This window comes from Gorilla gorilla, chromosome X, assembly GCF_029281585.2.
Source record: "Gorilla gorilla gorilla isolate KB3781 chromosome X, NHGRI_mGorGor1-v2.1_pri, whole genome shotgun sequence".
Lineage (NCBI taxonomy): Eukaryota > Metazoa > Chordata > Mammalia > Primates > Hominidae > Gorilla > Gorilla gorilla.
In genome coordinates, this window is record NC_073247.2 from 149,078,530 (window position 1) to 149,106,446 (window position 27,917).

A 27,917-nucleotide genomic window follows, 5' to 3' on the forward strand; every position below is an offset into this window, starting at 1 on the left:
TGATTCATTTCATAGAGGGCTATTCTTTTAGGCCAATTCTATTTTTTGTGGTGGCCTGACAGCTCTGAAATGTTTTTCCTTCTGAAAAAGCCTGGCACATTTTTGTTTTTCTTTGGCACAGATGTGCCCTTAATGTAATGTTTGCAGCTGGCACGAAAACTTTAGAACAGTGGTTTTCAAAGTATGGGTTCTCAAAGTAGGATTGGAGGAGCCTTGGGTGTTCCTGAGATGCTTTCTTTTTCTGACTCCATGTGTGTCTGTGACTGGTTTTCTTCATAGAACATATCCCTAACAACATAGCAGCAGACTGAATGCAGAAGCCTATCTGAGAATCCAGCTGTCCTTTGTTAAGACAGACATTAAAGAGATTTGTAAAAACGTTACACAATGCCACTCTTCTCACTGAATATTCTTTTGTTTGGGAAAATAAAGTTATTTTCCATCAAAATATTTTGGGGGTCATATGTATTGCCATGTACCATATTTGTTAAGTAATTAATTAATAAATATTTTTACAGTTCTGTTTTAATTTATAATATGGTACATAGAAATAGATATGACTCGCAAGAACAAAAACTCTTTGGAAGTCCTGTTGGGACTTCAACATGATGCTAAGGTGATACTCAGTGATACTGAGGTACAGCCCTTCAGTAGAGAGGCAGGAGTCCCTGTGTCCTTCCTTGGCTCCTGCCTCCAACCTTCTGGGCACTACAATTTTCTCTCTTCTGCTGGATATGCCTGGAGTACAGGGACATTTAGAACAGGTATCAGAGAGACTATGAAAAGACAACATGTGCCCAACTTAAAGTAAGCATAACATTTTTCAGCATGGTGGCTACGAGCTCAGATTTTGGTCAAAATCCTATCTTTGCAATTTATTAGCTAATTGACTGTGAACATGTTACCTAATCTCTCTGAGACTAGTTATTTCTTTATGTATAAAATTGGGATGCCTATTTCAAAGGGTTTTTTATGAGAATTAAAGGAAATGATGCAAATGCAAAGTGCCTGGCACATAGTGGGTGCTCAGCAGATGATAGCTACTGTCATTATTATTCCACATAGCATCTTAGGAGGTGACATGTAAATACCAGCAATTTGTGGTACCCCAGAGCCCTTCCTTTAGACTCTTCTTACCAACTGCCACCCTCTACATGTGCATGCACTTGTGTATTTGCACATGCATGTACACACACAAATTTACTGGACAGATATTCACTGAACACCTACTATGGGACAGGCACTATTGGGAGTGAGAATAACACAGTGAGCATGGTCCTCACCTCAAGGAGCTTTTCTGTCAAGCTGGGAGCCAGAGGCATCAACAGGCAATTGCAGCATGGTGCTAGGACAGAGGTAAGATAGATGACTATGGGAAGCTGGGAAGGGCACCTACCCAAGCCGGGAACAGCTCTCCAAGAACGATTTGTCAGCCATGTCAGAGAGAATCTAACTGACATAAAATACAGGTCATAAGGATTCTCTCCCCTCAAAGAGCAGAAGACCTTCTAATTTCTCTATAAAATTACAGGCCACTGGGGGCAGAGGTGCTTCACTGTGGACATCACGTCAGGAAGAAAAATGTCCTCTGGATATACAAGTCAGCCCAGTCCATACCAGGCATTCTTATCTGTGGTTATCCTTTGATAAGTATCGTCTCCAAGCTCCCCAGGCTTTTTCCTTAAAGACTATGCATCAAGGGTAAGCAGGCCAATTCAAAAATAAGCCAAGGACTTGAATCGGCATGTCTCCAAAGAAGATGTACACATGACCAGTAAGCACACGGCAAGATGCTCATCATTAGTCTTTAGGGAAATGCAAATCAAAACCACAATGAGATACCATTACACACCCAATAGGATGGCTATAAGCAAAAACAACAAGTGTTAGTGAAGATGTGAAGAAATTGGAACTCTTGCGCATTGCTGGTGGAAATGTAAAATGATGCAGCCATTGTGTAAAAAGTTTTGATGGTTTCTCAAAAGGTTAAACATGGAACTACTATGTGAACCAACATTTCCACTCCTATGTATAAAGTGGGCCCTCTGTATCTGTTGGCTCCACATCTGCAAATTCAACTAACCATGGATCACAACTATGGTATTCACAGGATGCAGAACCCTCAGATATGGAAGGCTGAATTTTCCTATCCGTGGGTTTCATGGGGCTGACAACAGAACTTGAACATCTGTGGATTTTTGTATTCATTGTGAGGCCTGGAATTAATCCTTTGCTGATACCGAGGGACAACTATATATCCAAAAGCAAGGAATAAAATACATATCTGTACCCCAATATTCATAGCAGCATTATTCACAACGGCCAAAAGGTGGAAACAACTCAAGTGTCCATCAGCAGATGAACGAGTAAACAAAATGAGATATGTATATCCATACAATGAAATATTATTCAGTCATAAAAGGAATGACATTTTGATATATACTGCAACATGAGTGGACCTTAGAAACAATATGCAAAAGGAAATAAGCCAGATGTCAAAGGACAAATCTTGTAATTCCAGTTATATGAGGTAGCCATATGAGAAAGTAAAATAGGGGCTACCAGAAGCTGAAAGGAAGAGGAAATGAGGAGCCATTGTTTAATGGGCACAGAGCTTTTGTTGGGGATGATGAAAACATTTTGGCAAGAGATAGTGGTAGCAGCTACACAATACAGTAAATGCATTGAATGTATTCACTTAATGTATTCATTTAAATTGTAGACTTCTGAATGGTTAAAATGATAATATTATGTTACATATACTTTTTGCCACGAATAAAAACAAAAAGGTAGGCAGAGAACATGACTGTTATGAGCACAAGCTTTGAAAGCAAAGAGATCTGCATTCGAGTCTCAGCTCTGCTATTTAATAAGCTGTGTGGTTTCATCACTCTACACCTGAATTGCCCCCTCAGCAAAATGGAAAGAATAACTGCAGCTTACCTCCTAAGGTTGTTGTGGGGTTTAAAGATGTTGTATGACCAGTGCTTTGCACTGTGCCTGGCACACAGTAGAGCTCAATAGCCGTTAGCTTATATCATTATCTGCCCCACAGCCTCCAGGATGCTCCTTTCAAAACGTGAATCAGATCATGTTCCCCCAACCCCCATCCCCTCTGCTGAAGGTCCTCTACAGTTCCTCCTTGCCCTTAAAAGAGGAGGTAAGATACCTGTACTAGCAAGGAAATCCGAGCTAGAAGAGAAGGTAATTCCAATAGAGATGTGCTTCACTTCCCTATTGAAGATTCTATAGGAAGAGAGACTCCTGAGCAGCAGGCAAACCAGAAGAATAAACTGGAATCAAGGCTTAAAAATCAGGTTCAGTCTACTGTGGCCTTCAAGAACAAGGCTGCTCAATGGCTTCAAGGACAGCAGGAAACATATTTGATTAAATTTCCCTCAGCCTGATTTTCCAAGTGATCTATGAACCTGTTATGAGACAATGAGAAACCAAGGAGTTTTCTTATGTTCAGGGCTCAATGTTACAGCTATGAGCTGTCTTCTGTTCAGGACTCATTTGTTTTGCCCAAAGAACGTATTTAACTCATCTTCAATTTCTTATTTGTCTCTAAAAAACAAAACAGAAAACTTTTGACTGCAAATCTGGGGATGAATAGGCAATGTTTGTGTATGCCCTGCTCTTCTGATGTGGCCCCTGGCTACTTCTCCATCTTCATTTTGCATCTCTCTCCCTGTTACTCTGCATCACAACGTTGTTGGTCTCTTTTCAATTCTTCAAATGCACCAGGCTGTTTCTGGCCATGGGGCCTTCTCTCAGCAATATTCTTCCCTTCCACCTTTGCCTGGTTAAGGCCTATTCATTCTCAGATCTCAGCTTAAGCATTACTCCCTGATAGAAGGCTTCCTTCCCTGATCCTCTTGCCTTAACCAGATCTCATAGTCATGTGTTGTTTCCTCTCAGAGCACTGATCTCAGTACATTATTACAGTGATATAACGCTTGACTGAAGTCTGTCTTCCCCAGAGGAGTGTAAGCTCCATGAGGACAGAAACCATGTGTCATTTTGTTCAGCACTGCCCATGGCAATGCCTCATATATAATAGCTGCTCAATAAAAATGAGTTCAGTGGCAGAGTGAGTGTACAAATGTGCTTGCTTAACAATTTATGCTCTCAGCCTAGGCCACTTCCACTCTGTACCAGAGAAACCCAAGCTCATATTCATTACTGCATTTCCTCTTACTTCCCTGCCTGTCTGAAATGCCTGTTTTCCTTCCTCTGCCTAGTGGCTTCAGACCTGCAGGACCTGGCTCGAAAATATTGCCTATTAAATGAACCTGCAAAACCATCCCCAATCTTCTAGGCTTAGGCTCTCCCTGACTAACCCTTCTTTCTCCCAATTCGACTTATGTGCTACTGTATGTTATTGAAGGTTGTCTTTGAATAAATAGGTCTTGTTTCCTCTGAGAAGAGAAGGAGACCTATTCCATATACACAGGGTCATGGCTAAGTGTCTGACTTTGAACTTGGGCTCAAATTCTGGCTTTGTTACTTAGTAGTTGTGCAGCCTTGAGACATCACTTCCCTGCTCTGGGTCTCAGACACCTCATTTGTAATATTAGAGTGTTGGACAACATGACCATTTAAGTTATTTCCCACTTTAAAGATTCTAGAAGCTTTATGAGATGCTAGACAAATGGTGCTACTTGAATGCTGTGGAGTGTTTTTGTTAAAACAGCTCTATTGGAATACCATTTACATACACAAATTGTTTCTATTTAAGGAGTACAACCTGATTGATGTTTTGGTATGTATATATACATACCGTGAAATGATCGCCAAGATCAAGCTAATTAACATATCCATCACTTCTACATAGTTACCATTGTAGATATGTGTATGTGTACGTGTATGTGTATGTGTATGTCTGGTAAGATTTAGGAGCTATGCTCTTAGCAAATTACAATGATATTGTTAACTATTATCATCTTGCTGTTCATTAGATCTTGAGAAATAGTTCATCCTGCATAATTGAAAGTTTGTACCCTTTGACCAACGTCCCCCCATTTTCCCCACTCCCCAGCCTCTGACAACCACCATCCTACCCTCTGCTTTGCTGTGGAGTCTTAACATGCTGCTCCACCAGAAAGGGAAAATTGGGGAAAGACAGACACAGTCCAATGGACCACCAAAATCAAGGGAAAATAAGGCTATCCTAAAATAAATAATATACATAAAATAAAAGATGGTTATTTCTGGAAGGGATTACAGGTGACTTTCATATTTTCTACATTTTCTGAGGTTGGCTTGCCACTCAGTGGTTTCTTGCCACTCCTTCTTACACTTATTAAAATCAAATCCCAAACGCAATCTTATTGCCTATTTTTTCATTCTGCACACATTTTGGATCTGTTTGTAGTCTAACAAGGAGATATGTAAACAGCAATGCCCTGAGCTCCCATTTGCAGGCCAGACCCTGTGTGGGTTTTGGAAGAGTGGGAATGAGAGAGCAGCATACTTCCCCAGGGCAGAAATGACTGAACTGCTCCATCCAGGACAAAGGTTTTATACTTGTTCTGATACAACATGTCCAGATGCTGCTGCCTGACTGCTGAATGGACATCTCTCCGCACAGAACTGAGGCATTTGCCTTTTTGTTTTTAAATGGGGGTGTTTTTCCCTGTTTCTGAATTTGGTCTTCTTTTCTCCTACTCTGCTTCCCTCTGTGGTGGGCTTTCTTCTTTTCTCTTCCTTTTTTCTTTATCTCTTTTATTTTTCAGTCCCAACAGAGCAAAGAACAGCCAAAACAAATGATTTCTCATTGGCTTTACAGATCTGGCCTAGCCCCAATAACATTATTCCACACCACTGAGGAACTGGAAGTCTGAAGTGAACTTGAACTCCTATATTGTGCTACTTGCTTTCCATGAAATGTTATGAATAAAAATAAGCTGCTATTGTTGAGGTAAACCAGCTTCCAGCATACCATGGGTGCTCATTAAGTGTTAAATAATAATGTTTGGTGATGTAGTTAGCTTGATTTATACTCATTATTATTTTTGCTTTCTTTCTAATCCATGGAGTTGGATCATGTGGGTTGGGCCAGCCCATTGTTAGGGGAAATTAGTGAAGGGCTGCACACATTTCTCTCCACCTAGCACACCACAATGACAATTTACCTGTCAGCCTTCCTGACACTAATCTTTGCCTGTGGCTCTTTCTGGTCTGACTTTCTAAATCCCCTTGTAGTTATTTAAATCTTTGAAGGCTGGTTCTTTAGGGAGATTGAGAAATGATGGTCATGGGCAATATATTATTTCAAGGGTGGAAAAAAACAGCCTTTTCAAAGCTTTCTCTCACTTCCACCAGAGCTTGAACTACATTGTGCTTCTCCCAGGTATCAGCAAATATGTGGGTGGTTGCATGGAGGCCGCTTTATAGAGTGTGGGTAATTGCTTGGTCACGCCTATCAATCAGCCAAGGGCTCTACTTGAATTTCTCTGATTAGCTACAGACATTTTGGGGGAACAATCAACTTGTGACCAAGTTTTCAAGACACACACTTTCTCTAGAAGCTTATCTCCACATCTTAAAACATAACAATTAGCAAAGGACCTATTTGATGGTTTTCCTCTGCTTAAATTGTCTAACTGTGAGACTAAAAGGAGAAAGCAAAATTTTATACCTTAAAAAAAAAAAAAGCTTTTGAGTAGATGAGTTGGATTTGGTGCCTTCCATTGGGTGAGCTCTCTCTGAGCCTCTGACTCCACAGTGCATGGATTTCAGAATGCTTCCCCTCTCCCCTGCTTGGTACAGCTATACCACAGTGTTGGCAACAGGCTTCTGCAGTCAATTCATTGGGCTGTCATTGAATCCAGATGAGACCAAACACGAACTCTTCCAGGACAAAGACTGGGCCCCATCTTATCTCTTTCCTCTCCCCACATCACACCACAGGCTGACTGTCCAGCTCACGAGGGAAGACAAGTATCAGGACTGGTAGACTGGATTTTACAGATCCTAAATTAGAGCATATCAGTCCAAGTGGCATAGGTTTGTGGACAAGGACCGTAAGTCTGTGGGCAAGAAGAAATTAGAACATATCAGGCTGAGGGACATAAATATGTAAGGAAGGACCAATGAGATGATATAAAACAAGGATCAGCATGGAAATTCTAAGCCCTTGGGATCACCATATGCTCAGGTCAGTGACCTCCTAGTATTGTGAATGCTCTGTTATCTTGAGAACTGATATGAATCTATCAAATCAACATTTATATATAAAATCATGGATCAGGAGACAGAAGAACCTGCCATATGAGTTTTGGGGTCAGCTAGATCCAGATTCACATGCTGGATCTGTTGCTTACTAAATGGGTAACCCTGGACAGGTGATAACCTCAGAGCCTCTTAACTGTAAATGATGGTCACAACTTACTTTAGAATTATTGTGAGGATCAAATGAGATGATGTGGGTGATGCATGTAAAATAGTGTCTAACTCACAGAAAAGGCTAAGTAAATATAAGCTATTATGCACACTATTCAATCGTATTATCTTTTTTTAAAAAATCAAACAATCTGTGTCAACACAAGTGCTTCTGGTGAGATAAGTAGAGAGAAAAGTAGAAAAAGCATTGCCTAACCAAAAGCTAACAGACTCCCAGGAGTCGAGGTATCAGGTCAGTGCACAAAAGAGAGTTACATTTTGAGACTGGGAAGGTACAGGAGTCTATGTTTGATCTTACCCTTTTTCTCAGGCTGTTCCCAACAATTCCCATCCAGCCATGCCATGCGGGCTCTTCTGATATCTGTCTCGATATTGCGGATTAGAGAAGTGCTGCCCCACGCTAACAGTTATGTCACTCTTGTTGACACCATTCAGGGAAATTAATTTTGAAACTGGTGGCCTTTTTTTAGACTTCACATATAAGTGAGATATTTCTATAACGCCTACATAGATCAAAACATCACACTGTAACCCACAAATATACACGATTATTATTTGTCAATTAAAAATAAATAAGAAAAAGATTGTAGCTGGAGGCCTAATGTACTGAAAATGCCTGCAAGTGAGGGAGATTTTCAGGGTGTGATCAATATTAGTTTAGCCCCAAGACAAACTTGTGGTTGAATAAAGTTCACTTTTAACTTACTAAAAGAGGATTTACCAATAGTTAATCTAATATTGTCATTACATTTAAATTAATATACAACATATTTTTGCTAGTCATTATCATTTAAAACACAGAAAAATGCAAAAAGGAAGGTGTTTATAGCAACGCTCATGCCCATGCCAGGCACTTTTGGATTGTTAGGCTGTCAATGTTTTAAATCCAAAAAGCTTGACATTCTAGTCTTAAACTTAAAATTAGGCTCAGATTCTGGGCTGAGAACTTCCACTTCTATGTTCCCTGTGCTTTCTGACACCCGCTTTCATCTTTCTCTTACCTTTATTTTAGCCTTGCACTTTCATGTCCAGCTTCCAAACTTCTGAAAGTCAGTGTTTCCCATCTCTGCACTTAGGTGTTCTCCAGCATAAAATAAGATCATTTGGCTGGGAGGGACCTGAGAGCCAGCTCTGTGCTGGCACTCAGACATGAAGCCTGGGCTTCAGAGACTGAGTTTGTTTTTGCTTGGCATCTAGGGGCAGAAAGAAAGAGGGAAAAGATCCAGTATCCAAACATTCCAGGATGATAGCTGGATACTAAAGGTGTCCTTGAAGGAAAATACAATAAAATTAAAAGAAGTATAGGCATCTGAAGGCTTAAGGTGCATCAGCTTCAACATTTGAAATGCCACTGTAGTTGTGTTGGAGTGTGTTAACTTTTAAAATCATCACCTAACCTTTCAGGGCTTTGTCATGAGAGCATTTAATACAAATTCGTATTTCAGTTGCATAACCAGAGTCCACTTCTCAGATATTTCTGGCCCAAGTCAAATAGTCACAGCACTATTTGAGAGTTTAGGTTTGCTGGATGGCCGAATCTAAGGAGATCTTTATTAAAGTCAATGGAGAAGAAAATTGAGTCATTTAAATTGCTATTTCTGGAGATGTGGAACTTGAAAGTGTCCAAACAAGAAATATTCCATTATTTATTATGGTGACTCGATTTGTGCCTATTGAGGTGCTTAACTAGTGCTCTTCCATCTTTCCTATGTGGTCTGTGCTGGTAGCATGTCCGAGGAAGGGAAAGGTAGTACATAAAATAACAGCAGCTCTGGGGCCCAATACTAATTATTGTTAGTTAGTGCAAAGTACAGAGTGACGTAAAGAGTTAAATGACTGATCACGAGCTGAAATTCTAAAACCATCTCTTGCCCAACAGTGGAGAAGACTTTTCTGGAGTTTCCTTCTTTCTTTCTTCTTCCTTATTAGAATAGCCCTTTGGACCCAGGAGGATTGCGCTACTGATGGTATCGTTCCTTTGTTGGAAACTAGGAGTTGTTTGGTAATGAAATGGCTGCTTGAGATTGACAGGGCCCCATGTACTGATAAGAAGGTTTAACTAGCTTCTGCTCCTTTCACTCAATATTTGTCAATTATACCTCAATAAAACAGGAAAACAACTATTGAGGTAAACACTGGAAAACTACTCTATTATCTCTTAAGATTTGGAATCCCCAACTCATCTTTGTGATATCAATTGTAGTCTAACCTACATCCTGGATAGCAGAGGTTCTTAATCTGAGTTTAAGGAGGTCTATAAATCCCTTGAAATTACATGGAATCTTTTGTGGGTAGGTATACATCTGCTTCTTTCCTCGGAGAACACATAGCTTTCATTGGATTTCCAAAAGGGTCTGTGGCCTCAAACGGACTAACAGTAATTTCTCTGTCTGCAGAAATTTGAACTAACCGTCACGTTTCCTTTCTGTTTCAATCACTTTGCATTAATCCAGAATGAATGCTACATAAACCATTTCTTTAGTTCTCACAAACTCCTTGTTTCTGAGAGCATCTCTCCTTCCACCTCCCCTGTTTGTGTTCTTCTCCTGACAGAGGCCTGGAGCAGTCAAGGCCAACTCCTTTGCTGCTTTTGATCCTTGCTTGTGTGCTCTGCTCTCCATGCCCAGACACCACCTCTGGCCCTCTCCTGCCGTTCTGGTGCTGCTGGAGTTGAAAACCCAAGATCAGCCTCTGGCAAGTAGAAGTGAGACTCGGGGAGACCTGTCATGATGGCAAGCTTCCTTTTGACTCACACTCAATAAAGAGAAGATGAGGGCCTTTTCCTCCCCTTCTGTGCATCTCATCATTCCATGGGAAGCAGTGAGGTTTGCTTCCTGCCTCTGCCTAAATGCTTCTGCTGGCCCATCTGCTCAAACTCCTGTCTGTCCTAAGTTCACTCAGTGTATAAGGGAAAGGAATATGATCTTTCTTCTTCTCTAATTACCTGCCCCTATACCTTACACCTGCTGCCCAGAGCAACTGATGATGCCTGCCACAGCCACTCTGTTTTTAAATAGCTGCTTTAGGTCTCAAAGGGTGGGTGGGTGGCTTTTCTAGGGAGGATAAGTGATCAGTATTTAATAATATTTTTATTTTTAGAGAGACAAGGTCTCACTCTGTTGCCCAGGCTGTTGGAGTGCAGTGGTGCAATCATAGCACACTGCAGCCTTAACATCCTAGGCTCAGTAATAGTAATTTTTAAAAACTACTACAAGTAATGGCTGCCATATATTGAGTGCTTACTATGTGCCAGGTACTGTGTTGAGATCTTTACATGAATCCTCTCCTAGAATCCCCATAACAACATTATGAAGTGTAGACTGCCTTTGAAGCCAGAACAGCTGGTGTTCAGAGTTGACGAGTACAATGACTGAGATTCAAACCCAAACTCCAAAACTGATGGTTCTACTCTCTACACTCCTCATTGCTCTCTCTGTGAATCTAAAGTCTAAATGTGCTTCCGAAATAAAATGGCAGCTGCTCCCTATGTGGCTAAAATCAGTATCTAATGCTCCTCTGCTAATGGATTTGTTGCCATCAGCCTCCACTTTCTGAGCCGATGCTGAAGTCTTATCTGTGGTTACTTTACTCATTTCCATTTAAATTCTTTTTCCAGAGTCAATACTGACAGTCACAAAGGTTTCCACTACTAGATCTCGAGAGAGTGACTCATCCAAACACAATTATTATGCCATCCTATTTGCCCATCATAATTAGCTATCCATTTTAAACCTCCAAAATGCCTGTGTCAGTAGTTAATAGCAATGGAAAAATAAATTAAGACATATATGCCAGTGTGTATGTGTGGTCATTACTGCTCTATTATGTGCATCAGCTCTATTGTCCACCTCAGAGCTGTAATCGCAGACAAGCTTCCCCTTCTCCCCAGCACACTCCAGCAGCCGCCTGCTCCTGCTGTTCAGCCAGTGTGTGCTTAGTGAATGCAAATTAATATTAATATCAATCAGCCTAAGCCCAATCAGCCTCTTCGAAGTAGGGAAGTGAATCTGCATAAAATCAAATGAGATAATGTATGTGAAAGTACTCTGAAAATTATAAAGTACTATACAAATCAAGGTATTTTTATAATAAAATCATAATGTATTATAAAATCAAATATGAATTATTTCTTAAAATGGTCTGCTATTTTAGATTAGCTGCACCATTAGCAAGTGCTCAATAAATATTTGTTCAATTGTATTGTTGAATTGAGATAATCAAGAGTTGACTGTACGTGAAAACAAAGAATTCCATGAAAGATTTAACTAACTACAATAGGTTAGAGAGCATATAAAAAATGAAATTTAAAATAAGAATGACTTCAAATACAAAAGAAAATAATTTATGTTTTCATTTGAGGATAGAAGACTCTCTTGAAATTGCCTCCTTTTTAAGACAAGGTGATTACAGTTTACCTTGTTGTAAAAAAATCTTTCACCAGTTACTATACAACAAGATCTTCACTGCATTTAAATTTGAAGTAAACTATGCAATTCTAATTAAACAATTTTTATTACTATCCAAGATGAAAAGGATGTCAGCTGATGTCAAAATACTTTGGTGGTGTAAGCCTAGTTTGTGATGAAGTTTTTTGACGTCTCATCAATTTCTGTAATCCTCTATCATTTACTAATTTATAATTTTGAAACATGCTTAAAGAGAATTCTGGTTTCTCCCAACACATACTGTTTGCAGCAATGTTAATTTTGATTTATTTAAATACAACCAGTTACTTTCAAGCTAAAATAGCATCCATGAGAAATAAAGTGTAAATACATTATTCAGGCACCAATTTTCTTTGTCTTATGGTGTGTTTGCCCACCTTTTAAAAGGAAGACTGAAGATACCTGGATAATTGACTGGAATTCATCAGTGGGTAAACAGAACCTTGTGCCTGGCATTTGGAAAAGTTGAGTAGCTTGGTCTGTAGATGAGTCTTAAGAATTTGATTCCATATGTGAATTCTGAAATTTTTGTAGATCTTGTTACTTGGAAGCTGTTAATGAAACCTGCTAACATTTGGAACGTTTAAGTTAGGCTTAAAGAAGCAAGCTAGGCAGCCTAGTGGAAAATGGTAACAACAGAAATAGATGAAAATTGCAAAACCTTTCCTGAGGCTTTATTTACTAAGCGGATAAACCAGTAGCTTACCAAACTTATGAACAAAGGAAATCCCAAGAGCAATTTCATGAGCTTCTGGAAATAAATTTTCTAATAATACATTTAAGATGAATCTTGAGAAATAATGACCATGGGGAATTAATATTATACCTTCTTTTTAAGATTAAGCATGCATGTTCTATACATTTCTTTGATATTAATGTACAAATAGTGTCAAACAGAAAATTTAATGCTAAGCTGAGGATCCTATTCTTTCCCAACACAGCTAGATAATCACATTAGTATATGAGTATAACCAAAGGCTTTAAAATAATTATATGTTTCCAGTGCTACCTTGAATTACACCATTTTCATTTACAATGGAATGTTGAAAGAACTAATGTAACTCAATTATGGATACATACACACACACACACACACACACACACACATCCCAAACCAAATATCATTTGTGTTCCTGATTTGCAAATTAATGCCAAATATAATGTTAATTTTAAAATCAGTTTCCTACCAAGTCACAAAGAAAAGAAATGTGGAAAGTTTAAAAGCTTGTCTCCCCTCCCAATTTCCCCAAGTTCTGGTATTGTCTGGTATGAAGAAGACATTTTATTTCTCTTTCTTATGCCAACTTATATTGCTTCAACCTTAGTAGACTACCAGAATTATGATTGCAACCAGATGACGCTTCTGTTCCCTAAAGCATATGACACTTGCTTTGCATATGAAAGACTGTGGCCTGCCTAAACCTGCAACCTAGAAGGAGCAAGTAGGTCAAGGAGAGGCTGTCATAGATCCCTTGTCTGGGTATGGTGGTCTCTCTGCTATTTGACAAGTGTATGGAGAACACTTTTCTACATTATGCTTCCACAAGCTTTTGATTATTCAAATCCCTCTCTTCTAAAACACTCTCTTCTCCTGGCTTTAAGGACATACTCCTGTTTCTCTGTCCCTTTTTTCTCTTCCTACTTCAACTTGTGTGTGGATGGTCCTTGAGGTTCACTCCTTGAACATCTATCTGTTCATCTCTTTACATTCTGTTTCAAAGTTTTCACCCACTCTTATGGTTCCAACTGTCACCTCTTTAAAGAGGACTTCTTTAAACTCTATCTCCAGCCCTGACTTCTGGTGTCAATGTCACTTTTCTGTCTTCAGATGCCTAGTACATGATGCAACTCAAATATCCAGCCATTATCTCTAGGCAAGTTGACGTGCCTAAAACTGGATGCCTCTTGTCCCCAGACTACTCTCTTCTGCCCAATCCTGGCTCAATTTCCATATTTCTGTCAAGGTTTGCGCTGTTCTCCTGATCTTGACATTTTGATTAAAACCCTTAAGAAGGAGCCTTATCATTTATTGAGAACTTACTCTGTATCAGAAACTATACATTATCTCATTCAATCTTTGTTTTTCTTTCCAACTTTTATTTTAGGTTCATTTAATCTTTATAACAGTTCTATGAGATAGGTATTCCAATTATTTTACAGAAGAGGACACTGAGGTTCAGAGAAACTGTCAGTGATAATTCCGGATCCATGTAAAACCAAAGCCTGAGCACTTAACTATACTGCAGGGGTCAAAAACTCAACTGCTTACAAGATTCCAGACAGGTAGTGTAAATATGTGAAGAACAAATTAAAAAAAAAATAACAGTGCAATCTGTCCCTGTTGAGGAAACAACAGGAATATTGGGTTCTGTAGTGCACCATTCAGCTCCAGCCATGAGAGAAACCCTTCTTGCCAGATATTGTACCTTTTAAAGAGAAGACATATCTAGACTTTCATGGAAAATTTTCCAATTTTTAAATGTAGACAACCTACCAAATTTTCTACCTTGGTTTCATTTCCATTTTATCATAAAGCATTTCAAACATATACAGAAAAGTTGAAAGACTTTGATATTGACTGCTCATATACTCATCACCTAGATTCTACTGTTAACATTTTGCTGTTCTTGCTTTATCACATATCCATCCCTTAATCCATCTTTCAGATGCATTTCAAAGTCAGTTGCAGACATCAGGATCCTCCCCACTAAACACTTCACCACATGTATCATTTGAGTTAAGTATATTTGTTCACAGTATTTTGTTCTTATCACTGATGTAAATTTCACAAACAATACAATTCAAAAATATTAAATATACTATTTGATGCATTTTGACAAATGTATCCACATGTATAACCCAAATGCTTATAAAGATGTAAAAACATTTCCACTACTTTTTGAGGAATGTTTCTTTGTGCCCCTTTCCAGTCAAATCCTACCTCTCTCCATCCAGAGTAACCACTGATCTGATCTGATTTTTTTCCACCATAGATTAATTTTTATGTTCTAGAATTTTGCATACATAAAATTGGACAGCATGTACTCGTTTGTGTTAGGTTTCTTTCACTCAGCAAAATGCTGTGGAGAGTCATCCATGTTACTGGGCAAACTATCAATTTTTAAAAAATATTGAATAAACCAAAAATTAAAACCCACATTTGCAATCCAAAAGATGTCAGGATGTACCCACCGTACTGGACTTGAATGCCTGTTCTCTCTCCTCATACCCAAATGCTATAAAATTCATGTTCCTTTGAAACATCTTATCTCTCTTCCATTCACATTGCTACAATTCTCCCATCATTCTGTGATATTTGTGTTCTAGCAGGGCATTTGACAAAGGTTTGTTTGACATCCTAGAGAACAAGATCATTATATAAGGGCTGCATGGTATTTTAGTTAGCTACACCTACCACTGGTAGGGTGGCTGCAACCAGAGTGTAGATTATTGGTGCTGATACCAGGTTATTGCTGACAACCTGGAGGGGCTTCTCTATGGAAATACAAAAGAGCTGTCTTCTTCATCTTGCACTGTTCAACTTTTTTTTCACATGACAGATGAAAATAGTCATCAAGTTTGTAAATGAAACAAAGATAGTGGAGAAAGTAAATACAGGGATGACAGAACTAAGTTTCAAAATCTTGATATGCTAAAAGGACAAGTCAAAACCAAGAAGATGAAATTGCAAGGATAAAGTGAAAGAACTGAATTTGGGTTTTAAAAAAATCAATTGTCAAACTACATCATGAGGAATATTTGTCCTGACGGCACTCCAAGTGGAAAATATCTCAAATATTGTATGAGTCACCAGTATTTCGATAAGAACAAAAACAAATAGACTGAAGAAAAACTAATAATGCAGTCATAGCCCACATTAATAGAAGTGTACAAGGAAATAGCTCTAATTTAATACAGTGGTTAGAGGTATGGGTCTTAGAGTCAGAAAATACTGTTTTGCTACATTAAGTTAAATATGCCTATTAGACCTCCAGCTAGAGATGTGGAATAGGTGGTTGGCTGTAAGAAATGGTCCAGCTAGAGATACAAATTTAGGTCTTGTCAGCAAATAGATGGTATTTAGAGTCAAGGGACTAGATGAAATCAGAATAATGGTGAGTATAGAAAAAACAGAAGAGGTCTATGAGTCTGCTGGGTCTGCTATAACAAAATCCCACAGACTGGGGGGCTTAGACAACAGAAATTCATGTTCTCACAGTTCTTGAGGGTGGAAGTCCAAGATCAAGGTGTTGACAGAGTTGGTTTCTTCTGAGATCACTCTTCTTGCCTTGCAGATACCCACTTTCTCTCTGTGTCCTCACATGGTCTTTCCTCTGTTCATGTGACCCTGGTGTCCCGCTGTGCACCCACATTTCCTCTTCTTATAAGGACACCAGTCAGATTGGATTAGGGCCTGTTCTAAAGGCCTCATTTTAACATAATCACCTCTTTAACAGCCCTGTGTATAAATACAATCACATTCGGAGGTACTTGGAGTTAGGGTTTCAACATATGAATTTGGCAGAACACAATTCAGCCCATAATAGTGTCCAAGAATTGAGAGTTGGTCCCCCAAAATTTAGAAATCAGGCAAAGGAAAAAGAGATGTCAGCAAAAAGGACAGAAGTGGCCAAATAAAAGAGAAGCCAGGAGAACGTGAAGTTTTGGGGGCCTAAAGAAGAAAAAGGTTTCAGAAGTGGGGAGTAATCAATCATGCCAAATACTGCTGAGAGATAAAGATAAGAACTGAGAATGACCAAAGGATTTGGCAAAGATAGAGGTCATTGTGAGCCTTTGACAATAGCCATTTCAGTTGAGTGGTGGAACTGGGAGCCTGAGACAAGAGGAAGTGTGGTGAGGAAGTGAAGACAGCAACTACAGGCAACTATTCTGAAAAGTTTTTCTGTGAATAGAGAGAAACTGATGAGAGGCAAGAAATATGAAAAATGCAGGAGCGAAGTTTTTAAAAGGGGTGAGATGGTATGGGATCTATTCTTTGGGGTAAAAGAAAATATATTACCTATTGCAACAAGAAGGAAGGCAGATTAGGTGTATCTGGGTTGGTGGAACTGGTGTTGAAAGGATGAGGTAGTTCTGCTCTGATGGCTGATCTTGTTGCAGCTGTATCTTTTTTCCTGCTGTAATTTCTGCCTCATACTCCCCCTCTCTAACCAAATCTTTTCTACCCATCCAGGCTCGGCCTCTTTGCTTTGGAAAAAGTGCTACACCTGGAGCCAGAAAACCTGGTTTAAAGTCCTAGCTCTTCTAATTATAAGCTGCATGACTTCAAATAAGTCACTCACCTTCTCTGGCACCCATTTTTTCATCCATACACTTGGAACACAAATCTTTCTACATACAATCTATTATATATACATTATTTTAAAATGCAAAGATAAAAATGAAATATGTTCTAGTAAAGCCTACCTCCTCTAAGAAGCTTCTGCATCCACATTAGTCTTTTTCAGAACCCCTTTGGGTTTTTACTACTCATCTGCTGTCTGACACTGTCACCTAATGGTTCTCAAGTGTATTCCTATTGATTCAATCACTCAATTATACATTTTTGAAGAGCAGGAAATGACTTTTCCAGGTATTGTGTTGGGGGAGTGGGTGGGAAGAGGAATGGACTAATTTATTTAGCATCTGGTACTTGCCAGGGGATTGAGGTACCTTATCTAATTTGGTTCTTTCAACAATCTGGAGAAATAGACATTATTTTACGGGTGAATAAACTGAAGTCCGGAGAGATTCAGCAGCCTCCCCAAAGTCACACAGCTAATATGTGGTGGAACCATAATTTGAACTCTAAACTCCAAACTGCCTATGCCCTCTTTTCACTACTGCATCCCACGCACTGTGATGCCAGGAAATTTTGGCTGCATTTAGATTTCTTGCCAAGGCTTTAATTACTGAGAGGAAATGACACTTTGATTAGTTCATGTTTTTATAGTTATAATGTCAAACAAACAGATTCTGCTTTTCTCAGAAATTTATGATGGTACTGGTTCATGTCCAACTCTCTGAAAATTGGTTATCTTGCTACCAAGAAGACTTTTTAAAAATTTATTTATTTATTTATTTTGAGATGGAGTTTTGGTCTTGTTGCCCAAGCTGGAGTGCAGTAGCGCAATATCAGCTCACTGCAACCTCTGCCTCCCGGGTTCAAGCGATTCTCCTGCCCCAGCCTCCTAAGTAGCTATTACAAGCATGCACTACCACGCCTGGCTAATTTTGTACTTTTACTAGAGATGGGGTTTCACTATGTTGGACAGGCTGGTCTCAAACTCCTGACCTCAGGTGATCCACCCGCCTTGGCCTCCCAAAATGCTGGCATTACAGGCGTGAGCCACCATGCCTGGCCTAATAAGACTATTTTTATTTCATTTGCTTTTTCATAAGGAAATCAGAAATGATGATGAATCATAAACTGTTGACACTCAAAAGGGCCTCAGAGACCATCTATCCCAAGCCCTTTTTATAGATGAGGACATTGAGGCTCAGAGTGGGCAATTGGTTGACCTGTTGAAGATCACACAGTGGAAAGTGGCAGAGCCAATATTGCCTCTTCTTCCCTCTCCGTCTGTCTGTCTTTCAGTCTACTCACTCCATTTTTCAAGCTAGCCCTTCATCCCTAAAGCAGCAGCCCTGACGTCTCATGCATTTTCTCAGTTTTTGCATAGAGTTTGAAGGGCAGAGCCTCAAAGCATGCCTTTCTGGGTGAATGTCTAAAGAGGCTGAGAAAAGGAGTGACAGGTAATCCAGGCAAATCCATGCTTCTGACATTTATTTGTTTTGTTTCCATATATATATATATATATATATATATACATATATATATATATATATAAATTTTATGCCTCTAAGCAGTAACATTTAAGGAATATACAAACTCTTTGGAACCATGGTAACATTTACTTGTTTTAAGATTTCATCAATGAGTTTTTCTTCTCAAAACAACCCTGAGAAATGGGCAGGCACAGGTAGATTTGAAGGTTATTTTAAATGCAGCTCTCCTTCTTGGAATATGTGAACGACTCCCCTGATCAATTGCCTTGCTTTCAAGTTTATAAATGATGCTCAGGAAACGTCTTCATGGAAGACTGAACCAAGAGGACATCTAGGTGAAGAATGGATGATGCCAAAGGGCTCACTTACTGTTTCCATTTGTCTCGGGAGATGAGCTTTTCCCTGACTGCTTTCAGCCCTTGAGTGAGGACCGATTAGTATTGGTTGAAGAGGCTTCCTTCCTTGGTTAGGACTTCCTATGGCTTTGCTGGGTCTATAACTAGGCAGTGTGTGTGGCCCCGGGGGTAGGGGAGGGCGGGGCCGAGGACTTCTATAACATCGTGAACTGGCAAAATGCACACCACAGGTTTTCCAACACCATATCACGTCATAAGGTTAATTATCCCACACATTATTGTTGAAATGGAAGGATTTCATGTCTGGAGCCAAGGACAACATACCACCCACAGATCTGCTTGGAGCCACAGTTGCCCAATGTGTGGAGAGAAAAAACCAGTAATAGTGAAAAGAGCAAATAAAAAACACTTGCAAACCTGTTTCATTCAAAGAGCCTCATAACAGAGTATATAGCTTCTTTATGTCCTTTTTAATGTGTCTTAAGTTCTTCCAAAAGGAAGGGTCCAGTGCTTGAAACCTTGGTGGTGTGAACCCAACTACCCACCAGTCATTGACTCAGCAAACAATTATCAAGTACCTCCCATATACTATGATCTGTGCTTGGCAATGAGAGACTGTAAAACAGGGGCCAGGGGACAAACAGGAGGGCAAATCTGAGACAATGAATAACCATTGGATAATGAATCTGAAACCTAGCTCATTGATTGTTATTTGTGACCTGCACCAACCTTGGATAAACCCAGCAACCAAGTGCTGCCTTCGGGCTTATGGGAAACTTGTATTCAAATCCATTCCAAAGAGCCTTACTCTGCCTTACTTAAATATCGACCAACATCCAAGCATCAAGAACAGCAGCACGAACACGTTTTCTTGTTTTGTAAAGATATTTTTTCTGGGCTTATTGAAAATTATTTCAAAACTCCACTTAGCTTTTTCCCAGTAATGGATGTAGCAAGTAACCAGCGCCTAAAGCATCCAGTGAACGCAAATCTATTAAATCATTTTCTGTGCAGAGACGCTGTTCCGTGCCCCCACTATCGATCTGCTTCCATTTGCCTGAATATGCCCATTATGTAGCAGCATACCCAGAAAGAGCTATTATAAGGGACAGAAGATTTTCTTTTCTCCTTTTTTTTCTTTCTCTTTTTAATGAATAAGCTTTGAAAGAGAAAATCAAGATGACTTCCGGTTCAACTTTTGTTTCTAGGTCTTGTTGAAGAAAGAACTTTGATTCAACTGTCTGGAACATATTTCATTTCCTTGAAGATCTTAGAGGCTGGAAGCCATAAAAAGGGCACTGGATTAGGAGTCAGGAAGCTAGGGTTATAGCCCTGACTCTGCCACTATGTAGCTGTACAACTTAAAACTTGGCTTATCATTTCTGGACCTCAGTTTCTGCTTTTTTAGAATTAGGGAAACAGAACAAAAGTTAAGTTAAGAGGCAGCGCTTCCACCTACCAGTTGTGTGGATTTGAGAAAGTCACTTAACCTCTCTGGGCCTCAGTTTCCTCACTTGAAAAATGGAGTGGAGATTGTGTTTTCAGAAGATTAAATAAGAAAATACATGTGGATGGTTAGTACAGTGACTAGCATAGAGTGATCAAGAAATACAAACAATTCTTAGTGTTCTGGGTTAAAAGAAATTATGATGACCTCTTTTGATTCCAAGTTTCTGTGAACCTTTAAGGTCAGTAAATATTTTAGCATCATTTTAAGTCAAAATTTTTCTCCATTTTGATTAATATAACATTTATTAACTAGCCAGAGCATGTTAAACAGTTGCTACAGGTTGACTGACAAGAAAGGTCACCAGTAGTAACTTCTTTCCTTTATTTCATAGAATTGTTTCTGACAAAAATTCTTCTTTCTGAAACTCAAAGACTAAAGAAGCAAAGATTTGATACTTTATGTTTACAGAAGAAATACCAGAAGACAGAGACCACTGATTCTCACATAAGCTTGTGCTTTAGTCCATATGAATGAAAAGAGTAAAGGATTTATTGCATTTGTCAGAAATCTAAAGGTTTTTTCTGTAATGTTTGTAAATGTAAGATTGTAGAAATATGCTTTGAACTTTGGTTGTGTTTTATCAGGATTCAGTGACCAACGTGCAGTTTGGGAGACATTTATCTTCTTACATGTGTGATACAAGAGATTGAGGCAAGCTTATGGAACTTCCTAGAAGAAAAATTATCAAAATCCTCAGCACAAACTCATTATTGTTTTCTTGAAATGCTTAGCCTCTGTGTATGTGTGTATGTACTGAATGCAGGGTAACAATTCCTACATATACCTTTAGTAGTCAATATGCATAGAATAGAAAATAGAGCTGTGATAATTATTTTTTAATCCTGGTAACTAATTAAAAGTGCTGTATGAGAATACAAGACAGGTAGTCCCAGTCTTCCTTTGCATGAGATTTTTATGTCTTTTCCTTGTCAACAAAGCTGAAGCCGAAATGGCCATGTGAGACTGTGTAAGAGCTTGACATGAAAAGATGGGGTCTGAGGCTGGTGCTAGGTGATTTCATTTTGCCCACCTAGGTGGGTGTTATTTAGTCTATGTCTCCTGAAAGAGCAAGCTGTGTGATAATTGTCTTTTCATCTGTTGATGAAAAGCCGCTTGCTCATGTTAATGTTCCCTAGGACAGAAAGGCCAGATCCAGTTTAGATACAACTGTTTCTCGGCTTTCGTCCGACCTTGATAGCACTATCACATCATTTACCAGTGCACTCTGGCAAAACTGATTGCAGCAATCATCTTGTATGTCCATGTGTAGAGGTGTGAGGTGGGGTTGTCTCTTTTGACTGAATCTGTAAGTAACAGCATTGCTAAAAGCTTTGCCTCTTTATCCCATCTACATCTTCTATCATATACACTGAGTTAGTGACAGCACAGGAGGTAATTGTCAGCCTGCCTGGAAGATCCAATTTGTGCATTAAAATAATGCTGTCCTGATCTTGTAGCACCAGTTTGTTTATTGGTTTTTTTGTGAAGTATTTTTGCTCACCAGCCCATAAACCCACACTCATCATATTGAGCTTATAATAGGGACAGGTCGTCCTCTAAACTCAAAGGAAAAAAATGAAACTCCTTGTAAACTGAAAAAAAAAAAACCCCCACAAAACTCCAGAAAGGTAAACTAGTAGTAGGAGTGATGGGGAAGATGACATGGTATGAGATTAACTTATCAAGCTAATAGTGTACATATGCAATAAGTAATAACCTTACTGGACGTAGGTCAGAACACATCTGGAGTATCATGTTCAAATATAGGTATTTTAGAAGTAATGGTGGGAAAACGTACCAAGAAGGTGACCAGGATAAGAGATCTAGAAACCATGACATAAAAGAAAGGGTTGAAGTAACTGTATGTTTTGCCTGGAGAAAAGATGACTAAGCTAATTCATGCTAATTCTTAACAAGTTTTAAAGTGGAAAAGGGAGTACATCTGTTTTGTATTGCTGCATAGGAAAAATCTAAAAGTAGATGGAAATTACAAAAAAAAAAAGCACATTTCAGATCAACAGGACAAATAAACAAAACCTTATAAAAGTGAAAACTATCCAATAATAGAATGCATTTAATCAGGAAGTAGAGCCTGCTTCCTGGAGATATTCAAGCCGGCTGAGCCTCTGGTAGGGATGCTATAGAGAAGACATTTGTATCTTCTGGTCAGGTAATCTCAAAGCTATCTTTTCAATACTCTAAATTATTGTTTTCTATGTCCTGGTACAGAACTAGGAAAATACAATCATATCCCTCCATTCATTTGTCCATCCAGGCATCCACTCATTCGTTCATTCAACAAACATTTATTGAATGGCTACTATGTACCAGGTACTGTGCTAAGCAAAGGGATATAAGACACAGGAATGGAGGCTGAGGTGGGAAGATTGCTTGAGGCCAGTAGTTCAAGACTAGCCTGAGCAATATAGCAAGATCCCATTTCACAAAAAATACAAAAATTAGCCAGTCATGGTGGCTTGCACTTGTAGTCCAGCTATTCAAAAGGCTGAGGCAGGAGGATCACTTGAGCTCAGGAGTTTAAGGCTGTAGTGATATATATGATTGTTCCACTGTATTCCAGCCTTGGTGACAGAGTGAGACCCTATCTCTAAATAAATTCATAAGTAAAATCTTAAAATTATAAAAAAGATTCAGAAATGTAGAATACAGAAATGTAGACAGATACTTACAATATAGGGTGATGCATGCTAAAACAGATGTATGTACGAGTAACAGAAAGCATCACGGAGATGTTAGGGGAAATGAAATCCAAGAAGACCTGACAGGCAGGAAGTCATGTCTGAGTAGAATCTTAAAGGATGAATTGTAGTTTGCCAGAAAGATAAGGTGGAGAAGGTGGGAAGACCACTGTAAATGAGGGGAACAATATGTTCAAAGACATGGAAATGTGACACTGTCTAGCAAGTCTGTAAAATTTTAACCAACATGTTAAAGCATAGTCTATCAGGAAAAGGGGAGAGATGGAATGAGGTAAGAAGTGTGAAATTGGGCAGGGACATAAGGGGCCACTCCAAGGAGCCTGAACCCTTATGGAAGCCAGGAAGCTGGGCACTGATGTGCCTTCCTTTTATGTTTGCCCTTGGCTTTTCCTATACAATTCTTGCATCTAACTTGGAAGCCATTGAGAGCAAAACAAAATTAAAATGTAGGTCAGTTATTTTCTGCTGCCATAAGTCATCTTAATTTCCAGAATCACATCCCCTGACTACTCTGTTATCATTTTGATCCAAATGTAATGAAAAAATTAAACATAAAGGTTTTTTTCATTTACTGCAAATTGAACAAAATTATGTAAGTTTTCTAAACTATTTCAAATGTTTGTGGACAGGAAATGAAATAATACATGTAGTTATTCCATCATGGAAACCCTGTCTCTCAGTTGATAAAATATGTTGTTTAAAAGTTAAAAACAAATGGAACCATCTTAACAACAAAATACAGTCCTCCAAGATTTTAGTACTTTTTGTTCTGGTTTTTAAAGAAAGCTCTTATCTCTTTAGAGTAATACAATTCAAATGAGCTTTGATTTTTCTAAGACCCCTATAATTGGCCCTATTAATTAGATGGTCAGCCAGATTTGGGGAGAACTGAGACTTACGAAAGTTTTTTTTTTTAATAACTTGCCATGTTATTACTTTCAAGTGTTGCACTTGAGAATCCTGTAAGTGCTTTAAAAAAATCACATATTCCTGTTTGAATGCAAATGCTGCTGTGACAACAGTTCTTGAAAACAATTGGTCTGTGTTGGGTTTTTAATATTCATCTTTATTAATTTTATTCTAAACACACATGAGGTGTTCTAGATCAGAGAGAGATTATTATTATCTTGTTAAAAAGCAAATAATGAATTTGCTTTCCCGAACCCTGATTCTCACCTTTGCAGTGACGCAACGTAAGCCAAGTCAAATCTCCTACACATAGAAAGTCTGTATTACAGGTAAGGAACGGAGGCAAATAGATTTTTTTCTACTTTATATACAAGAGAAAAGGCACCTGTCTCCCCCTTTCTGCTCAAAAGGAAGGAATGAAACTTTTGCTCTTTGAAGAAAAAATGGAAAGGATCCTGGGTTCTTACTCTAAACTTGTTTAATATAAATGCATCTTTCCAAGATATGTCTCCAACATCTATGACCTAGAAATGTCTTCAAGGTCCCTGACTTCATTTGTCCTTGAAATGTAAACATATACCTCCAGAGTCAGATAAATCTCTGTAGGGTTCTATCACCAACTATATACTTGTATATTACCTTACCAAGGTTGGCTCTTAGCTCAAGATTCCAAGTTTCCTGCAAAATTTATTTAGAAAAACTTAAATTGAAAATACAAAAAAAAAACTTCTCTTTATACCTCAGAGTCAGCCTACACTATCAATGAGGTTAACATTTCTTTGTGGTAAGGACGCATGCTTGCTTAGCAAATATTTTTCCCATGCACAATAAAAAAATTAACCTCAGCTCAGTGTGTTCTCATTATAATAAATGTTAGTATAATTCATTCAATGTATTCAACAAATATTGATTTTGTGCCTACTGTGTTTCAGGCCTTGTTCTTATAAAGTATTTCACTACAAGTAGACTTCTCCCAGAGTCGGCATTTTACTGTTGCTTATAAACCTTCCTCTTGAATTAGAATGACTCTTCTAAGATCAATTCGTGTTTTATTTGATATTTCAAAAGTCCTAAGTGACCATGGTAACAAAAAAAAAATGAAGTCTGAAAATTTTTGAGCAAGATTTGGAACATTGTTCTCTGGGGACTATTAAATTCAATCATTTTTTCTTTGTACTTTGCCGTTCTTCCTTATCACTTATAATCCTAACTGCTAATCTTTGAGACATTCCCATAGCTTCCTTCACTAAACTCAAGCACATTAATTTGCATGCTAGACTAACTCAAATGACTTCTCAGCTTTAAGCCAAAGAAAGTTTTTCTTCAAAATGTTTCCAACTATCAAACAGTTTTGTTTGCCAAATTTTAAAGGCTTCTTTTACAACTAAGTCCATGGTAGCTTAAAAATATATGGGTTTTTCATAACCTGCTTCACCTTTAATAAAACAAAATCAGAGAATTTATATTGACAGTATCATAGGCAGTAAAAATCAAAGTGATCCTCTACTAATTTATATTTCTGGGTCATTTCTTAAGGTAATATTAGAAAAAATAGTAGTTTAATGAGCAAAAAATTAAAACACACCAAAAAGTTAGCTTAGTACAGTTAAAGGAGTAAACATTCAATTCTAAGAACAGCAAATCATAATAAATTATTCCTCCTAAAGCATTAAATTTACTCAAAAGGGGTTGGGGAAATTAGAAATTCATTAAAGTATAGTTTTTTATTACTTTCCAGTTAATAAAACACATTGGAAATCTAATATAATTTTAAAAAATATTTTGGACATTTAATGAATCCACTTCTATCTTTCCATTGTGGTACAGAGCAAGTAAATAAGCTATGCCAGAAAATAATCAATAATAGAATGTTTGTTGTTTTTTTTTTCCTTATCAATAAGTGACCATGAGTTTGAGCCCAGGCAGAGCCAGGGTATCTACACCTGGCCAAGTGTTGAAGATAAGCCTCAACATGCACAGAGCCCTTTGGCAAAACTGAGAGACTTACTGATTCTAGGAATTTAAGGTAATCTCTAGCTCTGTAATTTCTAATCTCCAATCATTAGTTGGCCACTACACTAATCACACAGTGACTTCAGTGACCACATGCAACAAAGAATGCAGACATCGCAGAATTCATTCAGAAATGTCACACACACTCACATGCACACACACACACACACACACACACAAAATCAAAAACAACAAACTGCAGCAACAAGAAATCCTATGGGGAAAATATTAGAGGAAATCTGATATCCAGACTTACCAGCTAATATTATGTAAAATGTCCAGTTTTTAACAAACAAACAAACAAAAAGGCATTCAAAAAGACAAGAAAGCATGGCCCATACACAAGGAGGAAAAGGCCAATCAATAAAAATTGTCCCTGAGGGAGCCAATTCATTGGACTTACTAGACAAGGACTTTAAATCAGCTATTTAAAACATGTTTAAAAAACTAAATAAAAGCAGGTATAAAGAAATAAAGCATAACAATGATGTCTCACCAAATAGAAAATACCAGTAACAAAATAGGTATTATAGAAAAGAACCAAATAGAAATTCCAGAGTTGAAAAGTACAATAACTGAAATGAAAAGTTTCAGCAGATCTGAGCAGCCAAAAGAAAGAATCATACTAATATAGGCAAATAAGGTTATCCAATGTAAGGAACAGAAAGAAAGGGGAATAAAGGAAAATGAATAAAGCCTCAGTTACCTGTGGGACACCATCAAGCATATTATTATATGGAACTTCCAGAAGGAGAGGAAAGAGAAAAGTCAAAAAGAGTATTTAAAGAAATAAAGGCTGAAAATTCATATTTAAAGAAAAATAGTAATTTACACACCCAAGAAGCTTGATAAACTCAAAAGAGATTCGCATCTAGACACGTGATGACCAAAATGTCAAAAAGATAAAGACAGAGAGAATCTTGAAAGCAATGAGGGAAATGGCTCATAATATAAAAGGATCCATAATATTAAGAGCTGATTTCTCATCAGAAACCATGGAAGTGAGGAGACAGTGGGATGATACAGTGAAAGTTACAGAAGTGCTAAAAGAATTCTATATCCAGAAAAACTAGCCTTCAAAACTGAAGTAGAAATTAAGACATTCTTAAGTAAATAAAAACTGACAGAATTTTATGGTAGCAAACTTTCCTTACAGGAAATACTGAAGGGATATCTTCAGGCTGAAATGAAAGGATAGTAACTTGAATCGACATAAGGAAATAAAGAGCACTGGCGAAGGTAAATACATAGATAAATATAAAAGAGAGAATAAATAAATATATATATATATTATCATTAATTTTAGAGACAGGGTCTGTCAGTCCAGGCTGGAATGTAGTGGTGCAATCATAGCTCACTGCAGCCTCAAACTCCTGGGGTCAGGAGATCTCCCACCTCAGCCTCCTGAGTAGCTAGGACGACAGGAATATGCCACCATGCCCTGCCTAAATATATTTTCGTCTGTAAATCTTTACTTCTCATATGTGATTTTTAAAGGCAACTGCATAAAGCAACAATTATACATCTGTATTGATGGGTGCATAATGTATAAATATGTTATTTACATGATAATAATAGCACTAAAGAATGGAGTTATAAAGGAGCAAATATTTTGCATACTATTGACACTGGTGTCAATCTGAACTAGATCGCTGTGAGTTAAGATGTTAATTGTAACTCCCAGATAGACCATTAAGAAATTAATTTAAAAATGTATAATATCAAGAAAATTGAAACCAATAAATAAAATTATTTTTACTTGCAGATG